The sequence below is a fragment of the Cibotium barometz genome, chromosome 39 (assembly GCF_041138505.1).
Source record: "Cibotium barometz isolate CiBa-2024 chromosome 39, ASM4113850v1, whole genome shotgun sequence".
Classification (NCBI taxonomy): Eukaryota; Viridiplantae; Streptophyta; class Polypodiopsida; order Cyatheales; family Cibotiaceae; genus Cibotium; species Cibotium barometz.
In genome coordinates, this window is record NC_141084.1 from 12,195,675 (window position 1) to 12,214,835 (window position 19,161).

General features: G+C 41.8%; 1 non-coding gene across 1 annotated transcript; it reads left to right on the forward strand.

Annotated features, from left to right (window-relative positions):
* Positions 1–895: 895 nt before the first annotated feature.
* LOC147615732 (U6atac minor spliceosomal RNA) lies at positions 896–1,014 on the forward strand. The gene has a single exon (XR_015262699.1). It is a non-coding gene; the product is annotated as a U6atac minor spliceosomal RNA (small nuclear RNA).
* Positions 1,015–19,161: the final 18,147 nt, after the last annotated feature.

Genomic DNA, 19,161 nt, shown 5'->3' on the forward strand with positions numbered 1-19,161 from the left:
GTGATGCCTATCTAGAGTGCTGATGACTTGCATAGGTATAAGGGCATAGGTATGAAGATATATATGTCTATCCACTTTGTGGATTGTTATGAATTTCTTATGGAGGATTACATTATTGGTCTACAGGGTATCTATCCGAATTTTTGAATGGACTTGCGATTGGATTATTTTGGGACTAATTGACCCAACTTTAGCTTAAACTTTGGGGTACTTGAGTGACATCTATAACATGTGGTAGGGCCTAAGACACCTGTAAGACACACATAAGCTAACTATCTGTTTGTAACAGGTTCTACCCTCTCAAATATCTCGCAGTTTAAGCTCTTGGACACATGGTGTACTACTTGAGATACTGTCTCGTAATATTGATAACATGATTAGCAATACTTTTGTTTTATAATCATGTTAAGCATTTCATTTATCAAGATTGTTTGGGTTCTCGAAATCTTTGGGATCGGCTATAGATATGTTATTTGTAAAATTCAAAAACACACACACATGTATGTATCTATGTATCTGTATATGTATTATATACACATATTTATACATACATATATATAAAGAGATAATGATATATATATATATATATATATATATATATATATATAATTATTACCTCCCCCCATACTCTCTTTCTTCTTTCACCACTACTACCAACATTAAACTATCAAAGTTTTTATGCCTCAAATCAACTACTACGAGTGTTTTTAACCCTTCTACTTGGCTAGTAACGTGGAGTTTCATATGAGAGACCTACTATAGGTAGACTTAGCTACAGTGCCATGCATGCAGTAGCCACAAACATGCTATGAATCGAGTGCAACATTGCCGCATTCATAGCCACCACAACGGCACAATTTCAGTAGTAGCAAAACCACAGAGGATGCATAAAGGCTTGCTCAATGGATGGAGAGCAGATTAGCATCTCCCTCGATAAGGACGGGAAAAGCTTTCGGGCTTTCCAAAACAACACATGGTTAAGGCAACCCACCTTTTGGTGGATATGGCTCTTCTGGAATACGAAGATGTGCCAATCTTTCTCTCTTTCAAGGCATCAAATGGTTTCCATGCCATGAGTTTTTTTCGAGCTTCCTTCAATACCATGGATCACATAGGGTGTTCATCAATAAAAGATGATGATGATGATCCTCCATGGGTTGGCCACCATCGAGCTTCCATCAATGCTACCTCCATGCATAATAGAGGATTTTCATGTGCAAAAGACGACGATGTGGATCCTCCATGGGTTGAGGTTGGCCATGGCGACAGCTACTACAATGGCAATAATTCCAATGGATCCAATGGCATGAATCCATGCGCAGATGATAGTCGAGATGATGAATGTGGCTTGCAAAATAAGCATGGCTTTTGTTGGAATTGTTTGTAGCTGAACCAAGATTCATCCCATTGCAATAGATGTATCCCACGTTCAAAATTGGAGACCGCATAATTGCAAAAAAGGTACACCCATGCATTGGTTTCTTGCAAATCATAGTCCCAATTGCCCATTCTAAGGTTGTTTGTAACATAGCTTACGACGACCAAGTTGAGAGAGTTAGGATGATTTGTGTGCGTAGTCACACGCAGTACACTTTATGCTTTATGCTTGATGGGCACGGGAAGAATCTTTTTTCATCAAAGTCTTCATCGAGGAGCGTGGAGTAAAGAGGTTGGTGCTCATTTTTGTTTGCAAATTCTTGCGTATGATGGGGCCATAAAATGAATTTGTTCATATGACTTGTGTCATATTAATATTTTTAAGTTTTGTAGATCACCAAGAACCATTACGTGCAGAAGGTCTTATGTACGTATTTTACACTCGGTGATGTATGTGTTTGAGTGTGATGGGCTTGGGATTGTTGGAATTAGGGTTGCAGGAATGCACACACAACTTCAAGAAGATGAGGAAGCTTGAGCACAACACAGTAGTGTATTATGAGTGCCAAAAATGAAAGATTACAAGCCCTAGAAGATAATGGGCGTATATACAATGCACGTGGGAAAAAACCTCCTAGTGAGGGAAAAAGTGCCCCGGCGGTCCTAAGTGTGTTCACACACATCACTACTATAATATGGTAACAAATCCCCCCTGGAGTGATGCGGTGAACAAGAGCTAGCACTCATGTATAGGGAAGTGTCTAGCTATGTGGACGAATCCACAAAAGGGAGTAAGCCCAAAGCTTTGCGAAAAGCTTCGAACTTCTCACGAGGCAGAGCCTTTGTAAAAAGGTCTGCAAGGTTATCCTGTGTTGGCACATAAGCCAAACTGATCTCTCCTGCAGAGAGTCTCTCCCTGACATAATGGTAGTGCACCTCAATGTGCTTCGTACGAGCATGGAACACTGGGTTCCGCGCAACTGCCAATGCGCTCTGACTGTCAGTGAAGATGGTGGTGGCAGATGGCTGCCCAACACCCAAATCAGCCATAAGGCGTCTGAGCCACACACACTCAACCGTAGCTGTGAAAGCTGCCCTGTACTCAGCTTCACAACTAGAAGTGGCCACAGTAGGCTGCTTCTTGCTCAACCATGATATGCATGAGCTTCCAAGCATGAAGCAAAAACCACTCGTGGACACGCGTGTGTCATAACAACCAGCCCAGTCAGAATCTGAAAAAACATGTAAATCTGGCGGCAATGATCCCCCCTTGGGATAAAACAACCCAAGATGCCGAGTACCACTCAAATAGCGAAAGATACGCTTCACTGCCTGCCAATGCTTAATGCCTGGGCTATGCATAAATCTGCTCACCTGTGAGACTGCAAATTGAATGTCTGGCCTCGTAATGCATACATAAATGAGGCAACCAACAGCTGTCTGATAGAGTGTGACATCAAAGTGATCTCCAGCATCATGAAGACTCAACTTCAAACCTGTCTCCATTGGAGTAGCAATAGGCTTGCAGTCTTCAAGGCCAAATCTCCGCAACAATGTTTCAATATACTTTGTCTGACACAAAGCAATACCTCCATCACACTGCTTAAATTGTATCCCCAAATAATGATGCAAATGCCCCAAATCTGACATCTCAAAAGAGGCATTCAAATCAGCCTTAAAATCAGCAATATGACTCTCATTTGGTCCTGTGAGCAGCATGTCATCGACATAGAGAGCAATGATTAGATGTACACCATCCACACGTTTAACATACAAAGTGCTTTCTGTTGGACTATTCTGAAACCCATGTGCAGTCAAATATGCATGTATTTTTTCATACCAAGCTCGTGGAGCTTGCTTTAAACCATATAAAGCCTTTTTTAACCTGCACACTTTGTTTTCCTGCCCTCTTTGAACAAAACCACGAGGCTGCGATACATACACCTCCTCATGCAAATCTCCATTTAAGAACGCAGTCTTTATGTCCAGCTGATGTACATTCCAACCATTATGAGCTGCTAATGCACAGATGCTACGAACAGTGGTCATACGACATGTGGGAGCAAAAGTCTCATCAAAATCAATGCCCTTCTCTTGAGCATAACCTTTTGCAACAAGCCTAGCCTTATGGCGATCCACTGTGCCATCAGGCTTACGCTTCAATTTGTATACCCACTTAGTGCCAATGGCCTTCTTGCCAGGGGGCAAGTCACATAAAGACCATGTACTATTCTTCATAATAGCATCGTATTCTGCTTGCATAGCAGCCATCCAATTTTCTGAACTTTGTGCCTCATCAAATGAAACAGGCTCACTTTCATCGCACATACTAGAAACAGCCAATGCATAACAATCTGACGCATAAGAGGCACCATGAGAGCCAGAACGAGTGCGACTAGACAAAGGGGCATCCAACTTGCTGTCACGCAAAGTCTGCACCAGCCATCTAGGCATGTTCCTAGAGCCCTCAATCTCTTGTCTCTCATCCTCAAGTGCATCATGCACATCTGCATCAGATATAGGCTGATCTGTGCCATCATTTAAAACCTGCATAGGCTGAAAAACTGCCTCATGAGGTATTGCACTTGACTGTGCACCACTGAAAAGAGGCAACAATGTATCATAGACATCACGTGAGCTGATATCTGTCTCCTTAGTACATGAAACCAAGGGCTGAACTGCATCTTCCACAAATACAACATCACGGCTAACCAAAATGCGCTTTGTCTGTGGATGATACAAACGATAGCCTTTGCTCTCAGCACTATATCCAACAAAAATACATTTGACAGCTTTGTCATCCAATTTTCTGCGATGTTGCACAGGCACTAATGCATATGCCAGGCAACCAAAAACACGTAAATGGCCAACAGATGGCTTGCGGCTATGCCAAGCCTCATATGGAGTGACAACCTGTAATGCTTTGGTGGGACACCTGTTTAGTACATAAGTGGCACACATGACAGCCTCAAGCCAAAAACCATGTGGTAGACTTTGACTCTTAACCATACATCTTGCCATTTCCATGAGAGACCTGTTTTTTCTCTCAGCCACACCATTTTGCTGCGGTGTATACGGCACTGTACATTGGTGTTTTATCCCACGCTCAGCCAGAAATGCATTAAATTCTGAAGACATATACTCCCCCCCTCGATCTGAACGGAGGGTGCCCATCTTACTTTCTGACACATTTTCAGCCATAACCAAAAACTGTTTGAAGCACAAAAACACTTCGAACTTTGCCTTCAAAGGATATACCCATGCATGCCTGGTAAAATCATCAATGAAAGTCACGAAGTAAAGGTAGTTTCCAAATGATGGAGTTTGCATGGGACCACAAACATCACTGTGAACAAGCTGCAATCTGCGTTCAGCTCTCACTGATCCATCTTTGGGAAAGGAAGCACGCTGCATTTTACCCAATATGCAGCCCTCACAAACATGCTTGACAGGTGCCTCAAGCTTAGGCAAAGAAGACACCATTTCAGATTTCTGCAGGCGCAGCAAACTTGCAAAATTCAGATGACCAAAACGTGCATGCCACAGTTTTGCATTTGAAATAGCCTGCGTATCCATAATAGCACATGCTGAATCCTCTACACATTTGCCATCCATATTGAGCTTATACAGCCCTCGACATAGTGAACCAGATGCTACAATGATGTCACCACAAGAGAGATCATGAACAGTACATCTGTCATCCACAAATTTTACAACCAAACCTGTTTTGGCAAATGCGGAGACTGACAGCAGATTCTTTTTGATCCCTGGCACATACAATGCATCAAAAAGTGTAAAGGTGTTGCAATTTGCAACATTCAGCACAATCTGTCCAACTCCTTTAACGGGATAAGAGGAGTTATTGGCACAAGTGACAGTATTCCCTGTGGGAGCAGACTCAAGGAAAGTGAATAAACTGCGCTGCGAGGTGATATGCTTAGTGGCACCACTGTCAAAGTACCATACATCTGAATCTACTGCAGACATACATGTGTCATGCAAAGATGGGTCATAACTGCACTGCGCATTGAATGCCCATTCTGTATCTTGAACAACATTAGCAGATTCATTGTTAGAAGGAGAGGCATCTGCAACAGCCATACCAGCCTCTTTCTTCTTAGCCTCTTTCGCAGCCAGCTTAGGACACGCTTTGATGACATGATCATTTCCCTTACAGTACTTGCAAAATGTCTTCTGTTTGTCACCCTTCTTCTCATCTTTGTCTTCCTTCTTTGGTTGCGCAGCATTTGCAGATTTCTGCTTACTAGAAGAAAAGCCAGCTTTACCTTTCCCGCTTCTCTGACTAGCAACGAAAGCTTGATCTGCGACACGCATAATATTCCTGTTTTGCCTTGACTGGTCTTCTTGCAGCAAAACAGAAACTAACTCCTCAAATGATAAGGCATTGGGATTGCCTTTCATCATCAAGCGAAGAGTGGAAGCAAAACCCTGATAAGAATCTGGTAGACCATTCAAAATAGTCTGCACAAGTGAACTGTCTGACAGGATTTCATCTGCAGAAATGAGCTGCTCTTTGAAATCCTTGATCTTTGTCAAAAAGCTATCCATAGAATCACCTTCGTTCATATGCTCACTCTCCAACTGTTTTCGGAGGTAAGCAACACGAGCCTCATTTCTTGCCTGATACAATGTGGCAAGTACATCCCAAGCATCCTTAGAAGTCCTGCAGGAGCGAATATGTGGGATAATGGTACGTTTGACAGACAGCGCAATCAAGGCATGAGCCTGCGCATCTCTACCATCCCAACGAATCTGCTCTGCTGAAAGTGGTGGTTCTCGAACAGCTGCTACAGCACTTGTGCCTGCACCATCATCAACAGTACCTGTTTTTGATGTGTTTGCAGCATTCCCAGCCACAATAGGACGTGCATCAATACCCTGCACAATGTTCCATAACCCCTTTGCTACCAATACATGTCGCATCATATATGCCCACAATGGATAGTTGGTGCCATCCAACTTATCCTCAGCAGCCAACATGCGGAATACATCATTGTTGTCAGCCATGGCCAATGACTGTACTACTAGATGTAAATGCTGTCTGTAAGAGGTAAACCTGTATAAAATCGACCTGTGCTATGTAGCACAGCCCAAAACAGACGAATGGGCACCTGTCCTACAGATTTTAATCTTGACAGAAAATCTGCACAGTAGGACGATTTTGCCTGCGCAGTACTTGGAATGCAAAAACGGAGGGCGAAATGACTTCAGATCAAAATTCTGAAACGAACGAGCCCTACGGGCTCGCCCACGGCATATACTAACCTGCAGACGCTCGTGAAACCTCGTCGCAATCGGAGGAGATGAAGCGGCAGGTGTCGGTGATGCTGCCCGGGAGGAGGAAGCCTGCTCTGATACCAATTGTTGGAATTAGGGTTGCAGGAATGCACACACAACTTCAAGAAGATGAGGAAGCTTGAGCACAACACAGTAGTGTATTATGAGTGCCAAAAATGAAAGATTACAAGCCCTAGAAGATAATGGGCGTATATACAATGCACGTGGGAAAAAACCTCCTAGTGAGGGAAAAAGTGCCCCGGCGGTCCTAAGTGTGTTCACACACATCACTACTATAATATGGTAACAGGGATGTATGGGTCTGGTGTGTTTCACACTTGATTATTTGAGCTTCTTGCTCTAGTTACTTTGGTACTGGCCTCGTGTGGACATTTTGAGTTTTTGCAAGTGAGCATCTACATAAGAATGCATATATGGGTCATGCATGAGATTGAAATTTAATATTATGTGCTTTCAACATGTGATTAGAAGCATAGATATGTTTTTCATGCTTGCATCAAGTGTATGAAGAATGATTGGTCACATGTTTCAATATAGTTGACTAGTGGGTGTAAGAACACCAGTTAAGTTTGTTGATTACTAGTGAAGTGCTAGTGGTAATCAATAGTTAATGTTTTTTTATGAAGTTAAGGGTGCACTATTGACATAGCACTGGAAAGTTATGGACAATAAATTTTCCCCTACTCTCTTTATGTATTGTGTCGACAAATTTCAAACTATTTCAAAGTTTAGTTGAGGACTTGTTTTTCAAGTCTTTGATTTATGTCCAAGCAACTCATTTGAGTCATAGTCTACATGTCTCAGTGTAGTACCCTTGTTGCACAGTAAACGAGCTTTTGCATGGTTAAGAAACCAATGCAATTGGGTTTTCAAATGGACATAAAGTTGTTGGCCCTAAAGTTTAAATATTTTTATGCATATCACATGTATGTTTGTGTTATGTTATGTTGAGTTCACATCAAATAAGTTGGTTTGTGAATTCGTATCATAAGATCCTACATTGTCAATCATATTCCTTTGGAAATTTATGGTCGAGGGTCTTTTACAATGTTATGTGGCTAACATATTGAGCAAACACGGTTTATGTTTGTTGTTAGTTAGTATCAGACTTCAATATCAAAAGTTATGTCATGTGCTCAGTATGAACACATTCCAATGAGATTTTACCTTTCCGAAGAAGTTTGTTACTTAAGGGGATATTCCTTTGATCGTTGATTGTTCATTGAGTTCAAAAGGTTATCTAAAGAGAAATATTGATTTTTAAGTATTGCACATACAAACACTTTAAGGTTGAATTCTTTTAGTGTTTATGTTGTGTACAAGCACATAAAGGTTAGTGATAACTGTAGCGTTTGATCTTGATTTAGGTGAGTTGGCTCATAATGGAGTATAATTCACATCTATTATTAAATAACTTTATTTACAAAGTTCAACCTTAATGAATGGTCCTCACGGTGTCTCAAACGTAATCTTTTTAGATTCGTTTAAAGGTATGACTCATCGAAAAGTACCACTTTGGGTCATGAACAAAACATGTTACCAATGTTGATTCGGGACGGTAAAGATAGTTAATGCTTGGTAAATGCGGCTTGTCTATGTCTATAAATAAGAGTCTATTCCTTGGAAAAAAGGAAAGACTATAAATTCTCATGGTGGTGACATAATAAAGTGATGTTTGCTTTAGCTATATCGTAAAGGTATGAGTATGTGCTTGTAATGAGACGTACTCATTTGTGAAAAGAAAAGGTGACCATATTAAAGAGGCACAATAACAAGTGGTTATGCTCATGGATTCCATAATGGTAGACATGGTATAAGGAACCCTATAATTGTTTCTTTATATGCATAAAAGTTATCAAGCAAATAAGTTGCTTGTAAAAGGTCTACAAATAAAAAGAAATGTCTATGTGGACATTGTTTCACTTATTATTGAAGTGTAACAAAAAAGAAGTTATTGCCTAGATCCAAATTTAAGGATGTCCAAACTTTTAAAAGGCAGGGTCTACTATTAATAACCGGTTACTTAAGGTACTTGGGAGCAACTAGGTGGAATGGGATGCCTAGTGATGTGTGCTATGCCAACGTACAAGTAATTAAAAGGAGTTGCCCGAGCAAGGTTGAGGTTGTCTCATCCAAAAGAATTTCTCGATTGAGTCGACGGTCGAGAAGTAAAGGAATTGGCCAAGGGAGTAAATGGTTACTTTAGTCTTCATTGCTTATGGTATGCAAGGTCAGTCAACTAGTACGTAAGGTATTAAAAGGTAATAGAACAATCTTATTTGGGAATTGTGTCTCACAGAAAGGAGGTTATTCGTAAGATTGGTTCTAGTTAACTGTATATAAGTGTGCACTAGAAAAAGGTTGATGGTAATCAGGTAAAGTTTCTGAGTGATCATGACACTCGAGAAGTAAAAAAGAGCCATGAAAAGTCATTAACTACATACAAGCCTCTGACATATGCAAAGTTGGTGGACATAATCATATTGGTTTGTCCTCATGTTTAGCATTAACCAAAATAAAGTATTCATCTTAGAAGAAGGTGTTAAAGTCAACGTCATTAGTCTAAGGGGAACATAACGTTGAACACCATGTCATATTTGTATGGTGTAATGACACTTACATGGATAGTAGGTGTTCTTAAAAGAAAAGATACTCTCTTGTAGAAAGGGAGTTTAAAGGCATGTGAACGAGGAAGTAATATTCCTCTACTAAAGGAAGTGTTTCTCTAGCTGAAATACTTATAAAAGAGAACTTATTCTAAGTTAAAGACTTGTTTAAGTTTGATTTAAAAGGAAAAGCTAGATATCTTTAAACAAGATTTCTATTAATGATTATAAGCGTGCTCTAGCATAAGAGAGTAAAAGTATTCTACCTAGTGGTTATATAGGCCTAGATGGTGCATGACCTTCCAACTTCAGCCCCTTGACCTTTCATTGGCTAGACATTGTCTTTTCCTTGTCCAATGCCTCTTCAACTACCCGTGTGTCCCTTGAGCTTCCATTGTGCACCATCTACTTCCCTTTTTACTTTAACTTTAATTCCTATTAACCATTTCTTAGGTATTTGCTATTTGAAATCCCTTGAGCCTTATTTATATGCGACCTTTTACATATAAATAATCTTTCCTAGTCTGACCTTTTAGTGTTACCTATCAGTCTCGTAATAATTATACTTCTCAAGGAATTTAGGGAGAGCTTTATTTGCATCATGTGTTGTGTGGTGAGGGTAACGTCACACTCCTTTGTTACAAATTGGTTAGTTGCAGAGAACACTTGGGTCTCTTTGGCTTTAGGTTGTTTGAGTGCTTCTAGGACTTGATCTCTTTGGGCTTCATGTGCTTGGGCTGCCATAATCTTGGTCATCTCTCTAGGGTTTGGTATTGAAGTCTCAGGGCATCCATGTCTTGCTTATGAGTGTGGGCTAGCTCCTCCTCATTTTGAAGGCGATGTAGGTTTCTTAAGGTCGGCTTTGAGCTTGACATCATTCTCACGGGTAGCCTTCTTAAGGTTGGCTTTGAGCTTGACATCATTCTCACGGGTAGCCTGAAGCAATAGTTGTGGGAATGGCTAAGATTTTGCTCCTCTTCCCTGACTTATGCATCTTGGCCTTTTTTGTTGTTAGAGGATGTGACACTTTTGGAAGTTTTGGCTACATGGCTGATAAGCTCGACCCACTAGTGCGTTTAGATGTCTAAAGTACTAGGTGGAATCATGGGTCAATTATGGTGGAATGTGATGGTCCATAAGACACTAATTTATCGCATCCCTGAGCATGTCATGGTGGGGAGGTGGTTGTGGGATGGTCCCAAGGGTGGAAGGCTAACCAAAGAGAATGTGGTAGAGGTTAGGATGAAGCAAGAGTTGGTGATAGATTTGCGAGTGTTAACCACACTGGTTAATAATATTTTTAAAGTGTGGTTACGCTTCATGTAACTCATTTTGATGTAACTATGCTAAGCACTTCATGTAAAAGATATATGGGATGACTAAACTTACAACTTGTGTAATGCCAGCCATGAGAATGAGCCTTAGTGCACATAGAGCTAGAATAATTAGTTTTGGGCCCCCAATTATAGAATGGGCAGTCAGCCATTGTTTTAAAAGAGAGCTTATGTATATAAGTAACTTATGAAATATGAAAAGGGACAATCCCAATATCACAATTGAGTTCTCTCTCTCTCCCTCTCTCACTCTCTTGTGGCTATGGTGGTGAGCTTGTGTATATCTATGCTTGCTTACTTGACTGTGGTGTGTGCATGTAGGTGAGGATCTCATTGCTTACCTCTTCTTCTTCTTGCTCTCTTCATCTCTCTCTCTCTCTCTCTCTCTCTCTCTCTCTCTCTCTCTCTCTCTCTCTCTCTCGTGCGTGCACACACATGAAGGCATTGAGTAGGTGTTGAGCTCTCCAGAGCTCCTTCTCTCTTTGCTCCTCTCCTAGCTTGTGGAAGCTCCACTTGAGTGACACAAGTGGTGGTGGAGTGATCCCCTAGCGGCCTTATATCGAGGAGTTAACCCTCATTAGGGTTGGCTAATTTGCTAGTTCCTGAACCGACCCTTGCATAGTCTTCTTTCTCTTATCTTCTCTTTCTCTTGTGCTTCATCGGTGTACCTATGGCATCATTGGCAACCAGAATGCTCACCACCTGTCCACTCAGGGGAAGCATGTTAATTTTGGTAAACATATTTGGTGCGGTGCTATCGAGGAATGCATTTAGCTTAGGGACTCTCCACATCCTATCACTTTTGCTAGAATCTTGATTTGCCCGGTTGGAATGCAAATCCACTGGTAGGAGTATGTTGTTATGATATGCATGTTTGTTTGGTTTAAACTTGTTTTTCTTCAACTAATGGAGTTCAATGGAGCATGAGGAGCTTGAGAAGCTACATCAAAAGCGGGAGATACAAGTAAGTGCCCTAATCTTGCTCTTGAGTCCATTAATTTCTTTTTTTTCTTCAAACTAGCTAAAAAACTATACAAGTAGCTTAATCTCATAATTAATCTTAGGTAATTAGGTTTAATTAAGCATTCTAGGCATCATTGGATAGCTTGGGGTTAGCCTAAAAAAACATCAAAGGAAGGGCTGAAATCACATAGAATCATTGGATAGCTTGGGGTTAGCCTCAAAAAAACATCAAAGGAAGGGCTGAAATCACGCTGAAATCACATGGAATCCAGAGGAGAAACTAGGCACATTCAGTTTCAGCCAATTTTTTTGAGAAGTGAACGGTCGTTCACTTCTCAAATGCACGACTATACACTTCTGAGCCATGGCCGTTCACTTCTCCTGGCCAAATATTCCCAAATTTGCCTCATTAATGAGAGTAGTGAGCATTAACAAGGAATAAAGTGCATTAAAGGGAGTATAACAAGCATTGAAAAGGGGTATAAAGAGGGTACAATTGTATTGTTAGGGAATATCAAAGGGTAGCTGTCAGAAGACACATCGTTCCGACGCATTCAAGAGAACTACTAGTACATGTAAGCATATGTTTGTACCTTAACATACGTACAACCGCACCTTAGTAGCAAGCGAATGTCCATTCCCTTACAAGTGAACACCCATACCTTCACTAAGCCATGCCTATACTACCACAACTTTAATGCACACTGCTCTTTGCCGTATCCACGACCGTACGTTTCCAGCTTGTGAACACCCATTCCTTCCATAAGTGAATGATCGTAGCCTCACCAACATACAACCGTTCCCTTCCAAATCCATGACTGTGCCAATGTTAACGTACGCCCGTACCTTCCACTAAGCCATGCGTGTATATTCATATACATACAATAGTATCTTCACACACACACACACACACACACACACACACACACACAAACATCCCATGTCCTAAGTGTGACCCTACAATATCATTTGCCACATTCATGCACCTATGTTTAGGAAATTGGTGCAAAACAACCCTCTATTTGACGATGCTGAACCATCTTACACACAATCGTTGGGGTGAGATCAGACCCTTTGGTTGGCAGAGTGTGGAGTTAAATGGTGTTAGTCCTCGACAGCACCAGTGAGAGTGAATAAAATCCTAGCACGGGATGCACTACCCCTAACCTAGAGGCAGGAGGATTGGTTACCCAGTGCATGGACATACCACTGATCCTTGAGCAAGACCCAGAATCCTCTGCACATTCTGAAAAGAGTCTTGCCTTAAGACTCAGGAACTTTATCATGGGAAATGCGTAATCGGAATATCCTCACCCCAAGGACACAGACATGGAACGCCGTCCCATAGAGAGCGACCACACCACCGCTATACCCTAGACCAGAGGTGGAGCAGAACCCTAGTAACCCAATCCAAACAAATCTAGTAGTCTGGGGAACCATGCTGACTACTATACGATAGAGTCATACTAAGACCGTAGGCCAGTATCGAACCTAGGACAAGAGGAGCAAGCTCACCTAGGCTTAGAGATCTCTTGTCAAAGGGAAAGAGCCTACCAAAACATTTTAGCCAACACATGGCCCCTATGTACAACAACTATCTACCTCGTGAAATGTATCTTGGATACTATGTGGATCCCTACGAAGCACATATTGGCCCACCACACTGAGGCAAGGACCACATATGGGATACTATCCTCCTGGCCTTGCTCCCCCACCCATTATACCCCAACCTGAACCCGCACCTACCATGGTAGGACTGACACCAAAAATGTTGAGAATAGCCATGGAAATAGGGAGGGGGGTAGCTGTAGGAATTACACCACAATGACCAGCTCAGCCGGTGTGTAAGGGCCAAGACAAGAGAGAAATAAACCTGCCCACATTTCTAAACTAATTACTAAGTTTGATGGGACTGGAGATCTCATACTCCATCTGGAAATGTTCAACCATATTTGTGAGGCATTCGGCCATGTAGATGAGATCAAGTCAAGGTGAGTGCCTCTGAGGCTCACCCTAGATGGAAAAGTAGGACAGTGTTTTCAATCAATCACTGAAGTTAGAAGATAAGGCTACCTTTGACGCCTTGAAAGAGGCTTTCAAAGTGGTATATTCATGATAGGGAACTTGAAAAGAAGGAACTCTAAGCATCAACCTTTGGAAGAAGCAATAGATCACAACCGTCATAGGGAACTTGATGGATGTTATGGGATACCACACCTCCAAAGAAAGAACTCTAAGCATTCACCTTTTTAGAAGAAGCAATAGATCATAACCGTCATAGGAAACTTACCAATGCTTCAAGCTTGTGTCCCTTGAGGTCTCCAAGCTCACTTCGAGAAGCTCAAATCCTCTAAGCTTCACCTCCACATCACCGTAGAGTCGCTCACACCACCACACAAGGCAATCTCTCTCTCTCACTTCTCTACACAAGCATATAAGCGTAGAGAAGGCACATGTACTAGAGTACACTCTCACACTCTCTCTCTCAAAACAAAGCAAGAACTCTCATAGCACAAAGCGGAATTGTGTCCATTCATTTATGAGAAAATACCTTATATACAATTGTCCCTTATTCACACTTGGGTACCCAAAACTTACTAACTAAGGCCTTGGGTGGCCAATATCTCATGATGTTACAAATTTTATAGTGCCTTTGCATGACACTTATTAATGTCCTCGAATGGAGGAGCATAATTGCTCTCCCTGACATAGTGATAATGCACCTCAATGTGCTTTGTGCGAGCATGAAAAACTGGGTTTCTTTGTGAAAAGATCAGCGAGGTTCTCCTGTGTTGGCACATATGCCAAGCTGATCTCTCCTGCTGAGAGTCTCTCCCTGACATAGTGATAATGCACCTCAATGTGCTTTGTGCGAGCATGAAAAACTGGGTTTCTCACAACTGCCAATGCGCTCTGACTATCAGTGTAGATAGAGGTGGTAGACTCCTGTCCAACACCACCCGTTAGCCATAAGCTGTCTGAGCCACACACACTCAACCGTAGCTGTGAAAGCTGCCCTGTACTCAGCTTCACAACTAGAAGTGGCCACAGTAGGTTGCTTCTTGCTCAACCAAGATATGCATGAGCTACCGAGCATGAAACAAAAACCACTTGTGGACACTCTTGTGTCGTAGCAACCAGCCTAATCTGAGTCCGAAAAAGCATGTAAATCTGGCGGCAACGATCCCCCCCTTGGGATAAAACAGCCCAAGATGTATGGTGCCACTCAAGTAGCGAAAGATACGTTTAACTGCCTTCTAATGCTAAGACCCTAGGCTATGCATAAACCTTATTGCTTAAATTGTATCCCCAAATAATGATGCAAATACCCCAAATCTGGCATCTCAAAAGAGGCATTCAAATCAGCCTTAAAATCAGCAATATGACTCTCATTTGGTCCTGTGAGCAGCATGTCATAGAGAGCAATGATTAGATGTACATCATCCACACGTTTAACATACAAAGTGCTTTCTGTTGGACTATTCTGAAAACCATGTGCAGTCAAATATGCATGTATCTTTTCATACCAAGCTCATGGAGCTTGCTTTAAACCATACAAAGCCTTTTTCAACCTGCACACTTTGTTTTCCTGCCCTCTTTGAATAAAACCACGAGGCTGCGATACATACACCTCCTCATGCAAATCTTCATTCAAGAACGCAGTCTTTATGTCCAACTGATGTACATTCTAACCATTATGAGCTACCAATGCACAAATGCTACGAATGGTAGTCATACGATAAGTGGGAGCAAAGGTCTCATCAAAATCAATGCCCTTTTCTCGAGCATAACCCTTTGCAACAAGTCTAGCCTTATAGCGATCAACACTGCCATCTGGCTTTCGTTTCAACTTAAAAACCCACTTATATCCACCAATGATCTTTTTACCAATAGGCAAATCACACAAAGACCATGTACCATTCTTCATTATAGCATCATATTCACTTTGCATTGCAGCCAACCAATTTTTTGATTTTTGTGCCTCATCAAATGAAAGAGGTTCTTCCTCTTCACACATACTAGACACAGCCAAAGCATAACAATCTGATGCATAAGAGACATGCTGAAAACCTGAACGAGTACAACTAGACATAGGTGCATCAATTTTACTATCACGCGAGGTTTGCACCAGCCATTTAGGCATACCTCTAGCCTGCTCATTTTCAGCCCTATCCTCATAAATTACATCCTGTAAATCTGCATCAGAAATAGGCTGATCTATGATGTTGTTTGAAATCTGCATAGGCTGAATATTTGCCTCATTAGGACTTACATTTGAATTCCCACCTGTAAATAGAGGCAACAACGTATCGAATACATCCCATGAGCTCACACTTGTCTCTTTGGTACATGATAACAAAGGCTGCACAACATCTTCCACAAAAACAACATCTTGACTAATCAAGATACGCTTTGACTGCGGATGATACAATCTGTAACCCTTGCTCTTCTCTCAGCACTGTAACCAACAAATATGCATTTGACAGCCTTATCATCCAATTTTCTACGTTGTTACACAGGTAGCACTAAAGCATAGGCCAAGCAACCAAAGACACGCAAGTGACCAATAGAAGGCTTCCTGCCATGCCAAGCTTCGTATGGAGTAACAAACTGCAAGGCCTTAGTGGGACACCTGTTGAGTACATATGCAGCACACATGACAGCCTCAAGCCAAAAAGCATGTGGCAAAGCTTGGCTCTTGACCATACATCGTGCCATCTCCATAAGTGACTTGTTTTTCCTCTCAGCAACACCATTTTGCTAAGGGGTATACGGCACTGTACATTGGTGTTTTATCCCACGACTAGCCAGAAATGCATCAATCTCTTTAGACATGTACTCCCCCCCTCGATTAGAACGGAGGGTGCCCGCAGTACAATTGGATACATTTTCAACCATAAGCAAAAACTGTTTGAAGCACAAAAACACTTTGGACTTTGCCTTTAGTGGATATACCCATGCATGCCTTGAGTAATCGTCAATGAAAGTCACGAAGTACAAGTGTTTACCAAACGACGGAGTTTGCATAGGCCCACATACATCACTATGTACAAGTTGCAATTTGCGAGTGGCCCGCACAGAACTATCCTTTGGAAATGCAGAACGCTGCATTTTGCCCAAAATACAGCCTTCACAAACATGTTTTAATGGTGCCTCAAGAGGGGGCAATGAAGCAACCATATCAAATTTCAGCAAACTAGCAAAGTTCAGATGACCAAAACGAGCATGCCATAGTTTTGCATCTGAAACTGCCTTTTCATCAGAAACTGCATTTGCTGAATCTTCCACACACTTGTCATAAGAATTGAGCCTATACAGCCCACGAAACAAGGTGCCAGATGCAATAATCATATCACCAGAAGTCAAATCATGAACAGTACATCTATCATCCATAAATTTGACTACAAGTCCAAGTCTAGCAAGCGCAGAGACAGACAATAGATTCTTCTTTATCCCTGGCACATACAAAGCATCTGAAAGTATGAAAGTGTGAAAGCGCTGCCATTTGCAGTAGTAAGCATAATTTTACCAACGCCCTTCACTGGGTAAGAAGCATTATTGGCACATGTGACAGTATTTCCATTAGAGACAGCCTCAATACAAGTGAACATATCACGATGCGAGGTAATGTGCTTTGTAGCACCACTGTCAAAATACCATACATCAGAGTCAACAGAAATTGCCAAACATGCATCATGTAGAGATGGGTCATACTGGCAATACACGCTAAACGCCCATTCTGTATCCTGCACAACATTTGCAAAATTTGCATTTGTAGAAGCATCCGCTATTGTGGTTGCATTTGACTCTTTCTTCTTTGTCTCTTTAGCCTTTAGCTTAGGGCAATTCTTAATGACATGATCAATTACCTTACAATAGTTGCACGTGATCTTTTTCTTGCCTTTATCAAGAGCCTTCTCAGACCTATTGTTGCTACCTGTGGAAGGAGAAGAAGTTGCAGACCTACTAATAGGAGAAGAAATAGTGGAAGGGGCTGCCTTACCACTTCTTCTCTGCTAGGTAGCAATAAATGCTTGATCAATTGCATGCTGCCTAGCCCTGTTTTGCTTGGACTGCACTTCTTGCAAGAGCTTGTTGGCTAAAGTATCATACTTGACAACATCAGGTCTGTCCTCAGTACAAGTCTCCACGTGGAAGCAAAAGTCTGATATGACTCAGGTAAAGCAGCAAGAACAGTCTGCACAAGAGAATGATCAGGAATAATCTCACCTGCAGAAATCAACTGTTCCTTGAGATCTTTAATCTCAGCAAGAAAAACATTCATGTCATCATCTTCCTGCATAATCTTCGATTCTAGCTCTTTACGCGGGTAAGTGATTTTTGCCTCGTTATACGACCTGCATACAAACCAGCTAGAATATCCCAAGCCTGTTTTGCTGTTTTAGCTAAACGAATATGTGGAGTGATGTTACGTTTGACAGAAAGTGCAATCAAGGCATGAGCCTGCGCACCTTTACCATCCCAACGAGCTTGTTCAGTAGTGGGTAAAACAGCAGCAAACAGTAGAGCTGCTAGAACCTGCAACATCCTCAACAGATCCTACATCCACAGAACCTGGACGTACATCCATACCCTGCACAATGTTTCACACTCCTTTTGCAACCAAAACATGCTGCATCATGTATGCTCAAAGTGGGTACCTGCTGTCTCCATCCAATTTATCATCAGCAGACATGCGAAATACATCATTGCTGTTATCAGCCATGGCCACCACTGATGACTGAAACTGATGCAAAAGCTACCTGTAATGAAGCAAAGACTGAACAAAAAACAACTCGTGCTATGTCGCATGGTCCACAATAGAATACGTATGCCTGTTTTGCAGAAAACTGCACTGTTGAAATTTCTGCACAAAATGACGAAAACACATGTACAGAGCTTGTAATGCAAAAACAGAGCCCGAAACGACCTCAGATGCAATTTCTGAGAACACCAAGCCCTATGGGCTTATTTGCAGAGTATAGAGGCCTGCAAGCGCTCGTGAAAGCTCACCTCAATCGGAGAACGTGAGTCGGAGGGTGCTAGCGGCGTAGCTCTGGGAGGAGCCGATGCCTGCTTTGATACCAATTGTTGGAATTAGGGTTGCAAGAAAGCACACAAAGCTTGGAGAAGAAGAAGCAAGAATGCACACAACACACAGTGTATTAGATTGTGTCAATGTACAAAGATAAGTTAGCCCTAGAATAATGGGCGCATATACAAGCTGGGGGAAAAAACCTCCTAAAGACGGAAAAAAGTGCCCCGGCGGTCCTAAGTGTGTTCACACACATCACTGCCTATATATATGGCAACACCACGTGCTTCTCTCAGATGTGGGTCTAGTGTGAAGAAAGTCTTAAGGCTCAAACATATCACTAGTGGAGCTAAGAGGAGTTTCTCCTCGGATGATGGCAATGGTTTTGGCTGGGCTGGAGCCAACAACGTGTGGATGGTTAACGATTCCTCCATGGTTGGCCTTGACAAAGAAATAGATGGATTATAGGATGTCCTGTTTGTGTTTCTTTGAAAGAGGGTGGGACTTGGATAAACTGGGAAGAACA